General features: G+C 43.5%; 1 protein-coding gene across 5 annotated transcripts in view; it reads right to left on the minus strand.

Moving 5' to 3' along the window:
• The window catches only part of IQANK1 (IQ motif and ankyrin repeat containing 1), a 173,937-nt gene extending 164,646 nt beyond the window's left edge, over positions 1-9,291 (minus strand). Inside the window, exons 1-3 of one of the 5 annotated variants that reach the window (XM_034763813.1) lie at positions 9,129-9,290; positions 8,108-8,208; positions 6,812-7,174 (exon numbers count right to left, since the gene is read on the minus strand). The gene's annotated coding sequence lies outside the window, so the exon portion shown is untranslated. The other 4 variants (XM_034763810.1, XM_034763809.1, XM_034763811.1 and 1 more) reach the window with 4 other exon arrangements.
• Positions 9,292-9,412: the final 121 nt, after the last annotated feature.

Below are 9,412 nucleotides of genomic sequence, written 5' to 3' on the forward strand. Positions count from 1 at the left end.
GGTAGAGGTGTCTGTTATCTACATATTGTGGGCACTTGAGTCAATGTCATCTCACCAGTTCTCCCAGTAACAGTATGCAGATGTTGAATAGGACCTAAGAGAGAATTGATGATTTTGGGACTTCACAAGTGAGGGGTCTGAGGCGATGTTCCCTCTAATTTTTTCCATCCACGTGCGGAATGAATTTTGTTATGTGCAGCACCAATATTGAGGTAATGTGCGGATGTGTGCCACCAGTACAAAAGGTTTCAGAGTAGCAGCCGTGTTAGTCTGTATCCGCAAAAAGAACAGGAGTACTTGTGGCACCTTAGAGACTAACAAATTTATTAGAGCATAAGCTTTCGTGGGCTGTAGCCCACGAAAGCTTATGCTCTAATAAATTTGTTAGTCTCTAAGGTGCCACAAGTACTCCTGTTCTTTTTGCGGATACAGACTAACACGGCTGCTACTCTGAAACCTTTTGTACTGGTGGCACACATCCGCACATTACCTCAATATTGGTGCTGCACATAACAAAATTCATTCCGCACGTGGATGGAAAAAATTAGAGGGAACATCGCCTCAGACCCCTCACTTGTGAAGTCCCAAAATCATCAATTCTCTCTTAGGTCCTATTCAACATCTGCATACTGTTACTGGGAGAACTGGTGAGATGACATTGACTCAAGTGCCCACAATATGTAGATAACAGACACCTCTACCAAGCTTCACCACATACAACAATATTGCTGGCACTAAGCTGGCCCACTGCTTGGACAAGAGCAGCTGGTAGAAGCTGAACCCAGGCAAGTCAGAGATTATGCTGACTGGCAGAAAAAAGCACTTTGAAGAGCATGCAACCAATGCATTGGTTGAAGATACACAACCATAGCTGATCAATTCAGACCACAGTTTGGGAGTGCTCCTGAAATCCTTTCTAACACTAAACTCTGATACACAGCAGTGTATACATTTCATGGTATTCCTTAAAATATACCATAATGAATGACAGTGGGAAACACAGTCATCTGGACATATGATTTGTCACAGAGGGTCCCAAAAACATATAACCCTCTGGTCTCTTGGGGTGTTACCATGTGTAATCATAATGTACCTCCATAGAGGACAATCCTTAAGCTTGCAGTTAGGTACATACCAGACTGGGCATAAAATCTCCCCTGGAACGCTAGATGTATGACAATTTAACCACTTTGCAGAATGTAACCCTACAGCTAATATAGATGCCAAGCTGGAAGGATTCTGATTTAAGCTGACCGCAGCCTGGAGCTGGAAATAATACCTTATGGATGACCATGTGGAAGCCACTGTGGGAGCGGGTGCAACCAGAGCTTGTCAATGTGTCCTTTCAGTCCACTATGTGGATGGGTGGTACACCCCAAAGAATGGTGGGTGGACCGGGTACACCCCAACTGTAGCACATACGTAGAAGGGTTGAAGCAACAATTTAATTAGCGAGTGAGGGAATACACATGGAATTGTCACTGCAAAAGGGATCTATGGGCAGTAGGAACCACAGGGTTGGGTGTATAGAATCTGGGCGAAAAGGCGTGTATAGGAATGCAAAATGCTCAACTAGGGGGCTTGCACCTGGGTAATAGTTGCAATGGTACCTTGGAATGAGATGGCAACTAAGGTGGTCCCTATGAGCATTATGGGAATAATAAGAAAGGGAGGACCACTGGGGGATAGATAGGGAGAATAAAATGGTGTAAAATGGACAATAATTAAGTTAAATAATCGTTTGTCCCAAAAACAAAAATATTTAAATGTGCCCCTCCCCAATGGTCATAAAGGAGTAGACCCAATGGCCTGTGCGGGGGTGGACAATTAAATGTAATGTATATGGGGTATGGAGTGTGCTGCTGGGAGTGTGCACAATTCTGTAATATAACACTTGAGAGTACAAGTACACCAGCATCTGGCACAATTACACACATGTACATGCTGCCATTGGGACTTTGGTACATAAATGGATCTATGAAACTCATTGCTGTGGACAACTGAACGAGCGCATTACTCAATTCTATATCAAGTGGTCAAGCTGGTTTGGACAATACCACGTTTCTCTGTAAATATTCAATGGACTCATGATATGGACAAGAGCACATGAACACTGTAGGGGCAGCTCTCTGCAACTGCCAACAACTGGACACATTTAAAATACACCTCTACCCCAATATAACACGACCTGATATAACACCAATTCAGATATAACGCAGTAAAGCAGTGCTCCGGGGGGGCAGGGCTGCGCACTCCAGCGGATCAAAGCAAGTTTGATATAACACGGTTTCACCTATAACAGGTTAAGATTTTTTTGGCTCCCGAGGACAGCGTTATATCAGGGTAGAGGTGTATATGCTCCAAAATGGTGTACAGGATTTTAACCCTATTAAAGGAGGAGAAGCAGTGTTTCTGGTGGTGGCCCAGATGTTGGACTCAGGTCTTGGAAGCCCAGGCCCTTTGAGGAAAGAAGGCCTTCCATCCAACTACCTACTGAACTGCCTGCTGATTGTACTTGGACTGATATAGCCTATGCCCTTTGGACAGGCCTAATAGACACACATTCGCTTCTTGGTTGTATTACTCATGTTGTAGGGGTGTTATTCAAATTAATTGCATTATTAATTGTATTCATGGGGTGCCTAAAATTATGTACTGTCCTAGGCTCTCCCTGAAAGCCATACTTGTAAACTCAGCAGCTTACCCTTTTTATGACCCACCTTCTCTCTCTCCCCGTAGCATGACCAGTGGACCAAGGTATCGGGCTAACTGGAGCCAGGGCCTCCAGCCTGAATGCCCCGCCATTCAGTGTGCAGGAAGGAGGGGCGCCTGGGCCCTTCTTTGAAGAGAGTGGGGGAGTGTTGGAATATGTAAGGGTTAAATAGAGACCTAGGAAACCGCTGATGTGCTGGCATGGTATTAGGGAGTAGGCACAGGCATGCACTATTTCTTTGCTTGATAAAGTGTCATCCTGCCATAAAGTTTCCTTCTGCTTGTTAAGAATTGATAAGCTTGCAGCTGCATAAGGAATATGGGGATCTAAAAGAATACTTTTTGGGTAAAGCAGTGTTATCTCCCTCTCCCTTCCTTTCCCGGCTACACAAAGGAGCTCGGAGTCATGGCCCCTTCCTCCCTCCCCTGCAAACTGCTGATTAAGGAAATTTGTAGCTGCAATTATTGTAAAGAAATGCATCTTCAAAGTAAAAGTTATCTGTAGAATATGCTAATGTTGTAAACAGTAATCAGGGGTGGGAATAATTATATTCAGTATATAGCTATTAATATTCATTGCATGGGCATTTATATTACTCAGTAAGGTTTTGGGGGTGTTGTAGTAAATGTAGATATTTACAGATTAACTTAGATAAAAGGAGTGTGCTGTAACCAATTCAGTGCTTACTCGACAATTTAGTTGAGGGGAACAAGTACCGCAATAAAGAAGCCCGTTTACACAATCCGCCTCTGTGTCCTCCTGCTCTCTCTAACCTTTAGAAGGTAACATGTTCTATCATCTATGTCTGACCAGAGGATAGTGTCCCATCCTGGAAGATGATGATCTGGGCTCAGTTGTACAAACGTCAGTCATTTTGCAGCTGGCCTACAGCAATGTGATCCACCTGAAAATGAAGATGTAAGCCCTCAGGAAACTTCGACTAGTACAGAATGAAGCTGCCTATCACAGCAACACAGGCTATCGTGAGTACATCAAACCTGTCTTCTGCTCAATACACTGTCTTCCCATAGAACAATAAATGAAGTTTAAGGTCTCAGTACTTACCTTCAATGGTTTGACCCAAGGATACCTAGAAGAATGCCTAAAGCTCCAGGTTGAGGACAGCAGTTATAAGAACAGACATACTAGAATACATCTAGCCCAGTATCCTGTCTTCCGACAGTGGCCAATGCCAGGTGCTTCAGAGGGAATGAACAGAACAGGTAATCATCAAGTGATCCATCCCCTGCCACCCATTCCCAGCTTCTGACAAACAGAGGCTAGGGACACCAGTCAACAGATCCACTCCTTCGGCACAATGGAACTGTCTACAGCGAGGGTAAACTCGCCTGTGCCGGAGGCGGGAGCTGGTCCAAGACTGCTGAACAAACTTACATTGGAAATAAAAACTACCACAAGCCTTACCACCGTGCAAAGTGCACTTCTTCAATCTGCCTTCTATAAAACACTTAGCACAGTGCATATATAATTACAAAAAAAACCACCCCATACACTATGCTAAAATAACATTAAAGTTGTGAAGTCAAATGCTCAAAAGGTAGGATATAATAGAATTAAGGTAGCCTGTGCAATCTCATTGCTGAGCTTAATTGAGCCCCCTTGTGCATATTCATTACAGAAGCTTCGCGACTTACGCAAGCGTTCCGTTCCAGAACGCCTTGCGTAAGTTGAATTTTGCATAAGTTGGGAACATATCTCTAACAATTATGCCAAACCAACTTGCGGGATTTACAGAACTTTTTCCGTAAATCCAGATTTCCGTAAATCGGGTTTGTGTAACCCGGAGAGCGTCTGTATTATTATGTGAGGATTTGTACTGGCACCAGTGCTGTTCAACAGATTCATAAGTGATCTGGAAAAGGGAGTAAACAGCAAGGTGGCAAAGTTTGAAGATGATACAAAATTACTCAAGATAATTAAATCCAAAGCTGACTGGAAAGAGTAACAAAGGGATCCCAGAAAAATGGGCTGCAGGGCAACAAAATGGCAGATGAAATTCAGTGTTGATAAATGCAAAATAATGCACATTGGAAAACATAACCCCAATCATACATGTAAAATGATGAGGTCTAAATTACCTCTTACTACTCAAGAAAGATCTTGGAGTCATTGTGGCTAGTTCTCTGAAAACATCTGTTCAATGTGAAGCGACAGTCCAAAACAAAAAAACAAAAAAACAAAAAACAAAACAAAAAAAGAGAAAAATGTTAGGAACCATTAGGAAAGGGATAGATAATAAGACAGAAAATATAAATATAAATCCAGGATATGTCCACACCTTGAATAATGCCTGCAGTTCTGGTTGCCCCATCTCAGAAAGATACATTAAAATTGGAAAATGTAGAGAGAAAGGCAACAAAAATGATTAAGGGTATGGAACTGCTTCCACATGAGAAAAGATTAAAAAGACTGATCGTTCAACTTGGAAAAGAGATAACTAAGGGGGGGGATAGGATAGAGGTCTATAAAATCATGAATGGTATGGAGAAAGTGAATAAGGAAGTGTGATTTACCCCTTCACACAACACATGAACCAGGGGTCACTCAACAAAATTAATAGGCAGCAGACTTAAAACAAACATAAGGAAACACTGCTTCACACTACAGACAGTCAACTTGTGGAACTCATTGCCAGGGAATGTTGTGAAGGCCAAAAGTATAACTGGGTTCAAAAAAGAATTAGATAAGTTATTGGAAGACAGGTTCATCAATGGCTATTAGCTAAGAAGGTCAGGGACACAACCCCATGCTCTGGGTATCCCTAAACCTCTGACTGCCAGCAGCTGGGACTGGATGACAGGGGATGGATCACTTGATAATTGCCCAGTTCTGTTCATTCCTTCTGAAGCATCTGGCACCAGCCACTGTTGGAAAACAGGATACTGGTTTACATGGACCATTGGTCTGACCCTCTATGAACATTCTTATGTTCTTCAAGCCATTTTGAGAAAAAAATAACAAAAAGAAAAATGAAGTATGGAAGTGCTCATTATACCAGGTCACATTATTTAGTGTTAAATGATGAAGAGGACAGGTCTCTAATAGAGAGGGATCTGTATTGCTTGGTGAACTGGGCACAGGAAAACAATATATGTTTCAAACAGTCAAATGTAAAGTTATAAAATGAATGTAGACCATTCTTACAGAATGGGGGACTCTATCCTGGGAATCAGTGACTCCAAAAAGGATTTGGGGGTGAGGATAGACAATCAGCTGTACATGAACTTCCAGTGTAAAGCTGTGGCCAAAAGGACTACTTCAATGCTTGGATTCCCAGGGAAAACTTAAGTAGGGAGTCTATATTACCATTGTATTTGGGACTGGTGCAATCACAACTGGAATATTGTGTCTAGTTCTGGTATCCGTAATTGTTTCAAGAAGTTGATAAATTGGAGAAGGTTCAAAGAAGAGCCAGGAGATTGATTAGAGGTTTGGAAAACACACTTTATAGTGATAGGTACCAGGAGCTCAATTTATTTAGCTTAACAAAAGAGAAGGTTAAGGAGTGACATGATCACAATCTGTAAGTACCTACATGGAGAACAAAAATTTGATAATGGGCTCATCAGTCTACTAGACTAAGGTATAGCAAGATTCAACTACTAGAAGTTGAAGGTAGACAAATTCAGACTAGAAATAAGGCATATATTTTTAAACAGTGAAGGTAGCTAACCATTGGAACATCTTACCAAGGGCTGTGGTAGATTCTCCATCATCACAATTTTTAAATCAACATTGACTATTTTTCTATAAAGATATACTCGTGTTCAAACAGGAAGTATTTCAATGAAGTCCTATGGCCTGAGTTATACAGGAGGTCAGACTAGATGATCGCAATGGTACTTTTTGGCCTTAAAAATCTATGAGACAGTTTTAAATTACAATTTTTCTTCCTTATTACCCAGACTCCTAGCATTTGTATAAATGCAACTGAATTTTTCCCCCCCTTCACATTCTTTCCCACCTCATCTCAATATATTCACAATACCTTGAGCTTGAGTGATATATTTAAGCATTTGCAGTGCAACTGCCTTCTTAGCATCTTCTCCTGGAATTCCTAGTTTAACACACTCCTACCTGCTCCAACTGGTCTTCAGAGATTAGCCCACCTACTTCTGTGTTGCTGGCAGTCCTATTTGTTCAGGTCCTTCTCCCACTGGAATGTGACCCAATGTTTCACAAAACTGAAGCCTTCAGTTTCATATCACCCACACCTCCACTAATTTCTGCCTTCTGCCGTCCCTCATTTATGGGAATGGAAGGATCTCTGAGAGATGACTTGGAATTTTTCTTCTTCACAACACTTCCAAAACAAATGAGTCTTTGGTCCAGCAGTTACAGCACTAGTTTAGGATTTAGGAGATGTGTGTTCAAATCCCTGCTCCACCAACCACATCCTGTGTAACTTCAGGCATATCACTTAACCGCTCAGCTCCCCACCTGTGAAATGGGGATAAAAGCATTTCTTTACCTTCCAGGAGTGTTTTAAGGATAAATACATTAATGACTGTGAGATGCGCAGATACTACAGTAATGGGGGCTATAAAAGTACCAAAGGCTGATATCCCTGAAGTTTTCAATAATCTTTGTACTTCCATGTGATGCTGTCCATCATGTATTCTAATGTGTATCATCACCAGGAGACTTGCCAGCCAACTTCAGATCCCCATCCAATCTTACAGTTATATTTCATGTCTTTGTTCCAGGGAAGCTACACATCATCCTGCTGAATTCTCTGTCCATTCTTCTTAATATGGAATCACTGATGATGGTTGCTTGTCATTTTAGAACAGTTAAAAACCTGTTGGACATCCTTGCCAGTAAGAAGCAAGCAGCTACCCCCTGTAACTTTGTTCCATTCCTTCTGTAGTTGCCTCACTGAGTATTGCAATTCAATACTTCTAGAAGAGCTGAATGCCTCCTGTTTCTCTTTCCTCTGTTGTTCGCAAGTTGCCAGTCATCTTCTTTAGTTTCTACACTCTTATGTTCCTTCTTCACCAATCCTTCCCCAGTAGAATTGGTGGCAAAAATTCCCAAATCTTGTTGTCCAATAAGTCTTTGCCATCTCAGTTAGTATGCAACATTGATACTGGTGATTCCAGATCATATATCATCTCCGCCAGCATCGCCACCAACTTACAATTCCTATATAAGAAATCTTTGCTGTCTTCCGGCATGTAGGAAAACAAACCACATCCACCACAGGTCATTATGACTGTTCAATTTTTGGCCACATCTGCTGCATGGGGTAGCTCCGTACCTAAACAGAAAAACCACACTCCCTACCCGTAACTCCCAAACTGATGGTGATGCAGCAGGCTGAAAGACAACAGCAAGAGACACAGAACCAGGATTCCCCCACCACAACACTACCTGGTTTTCTAGATGCCGTTCCTGATTTCTTCACCGGTGAAGCTGGTTTGGAACCTTTCTGAGCTGCAGCTTTTCCTGCTGCTTTCCTGTCACTCATTTCCCTGAAACAGAATAGAGGCCAGCAGGTTTCTTATTAACTTTAAAGCACTAATGAGCTCAGCTTTGCATGAGCCAAGAGACAGCAACTGCTTTAGTCCTGCAAACACAAATGCATGTGAGTAGCCTCAAATTCAATAGGGTTACTTGAGTGTGTCTGCAGTATCAGGCCCACTTGTGGCATGGATGGGGGGGGGGAGGAGAAATTAAGTCTGGTGCTAAGAAACCTCAGCATCTTTGTCGGATATTTTGGTCCCCGTCCCCTAACGGTTTTCAAAAACATTTTCAAAGTAGTTTAGAACCTAAGAGAATTTTCATCTGAAAAAATTCCAGATGTGTAGTGAAGAATACATCTCAGTAATGTAGAGGTTTAAAAAAAATTACAAGAATGCTATACTTCTAAAAAAAAACCCTAGAAATTTCAAAATTAAGGCTAAATTTAAACATTTGACAATACAGAAGTGTAATTAAGGCACCCAAACTATCTTAACTTTATCCATCTTTTTATTACAGTACTGCCCATCGCTCCCAGGCAAGATCCCAGAATGACATCCTTAGAAAAACAACAAGGAGTCCAGCGGCACCTTGAAGACGAACAGATGAGAAGTGAGGTTTGTTACCCACGAAAGCTTGCGGCCAGGGTGCCACCGGACTCCTTGTTGTTTCTGTGGCTACAGACAGACTGACACGGCTACTCCCTGGTCCTTAGAAACCCTGCAGAGAAAACAGATACAACCTCATCCATCTGACACAGCTCGGACACCCGTGACCAGCACGGGAAGCAGTGGTGCCAACGGGCTTTCCGCTCGCTCCTAGGGAGACAAATACCGACGTGCCCGTGGTCCGTCCCCTCCGCGCTCGCCCCGGCATCCCCCCGCTCCGCCTCCCTCCCGACCGCCCTCCCGCTTCCCCGCCTCTGACCTACCCGGCAGCGCCGCGGGCCCGACCCGCTGTTCCGGGGTCGCGGTGGGAAAGCCGCGCCCGCCCGGCTGAGCCTGCGCCAGCTCCCGGGGCCTCGCCCGGAACGGCAGCCGCCCCCAACCGTCACCCGGCAACGGCGACGCCGGAAGCGCACGCGTTCCCCTCCGGAAGTGAAAGGGCGGGCCTGACCCCCACACGTCACGCCCCAGTTGGTGAAGTGACCGCCACAGAGCAGGACCCCGCCCACTTCCTGTAGCGTCAGGGCCGACAATACCCCCTCCCCCCCCC

Source organism: Trachemys scripta, chromosome 2 (assembly GCF_013100865.1).
Source record: "Trachemys scripta elegans isolate TJP31775 chromosome 2, CAS_Tse_1.0, whole genome shotgun sequence".
NCBI lineage: Eukaryota > Metazoa > Chordata > Testudines > Emydidae > Trachemys > Trachemys scripta.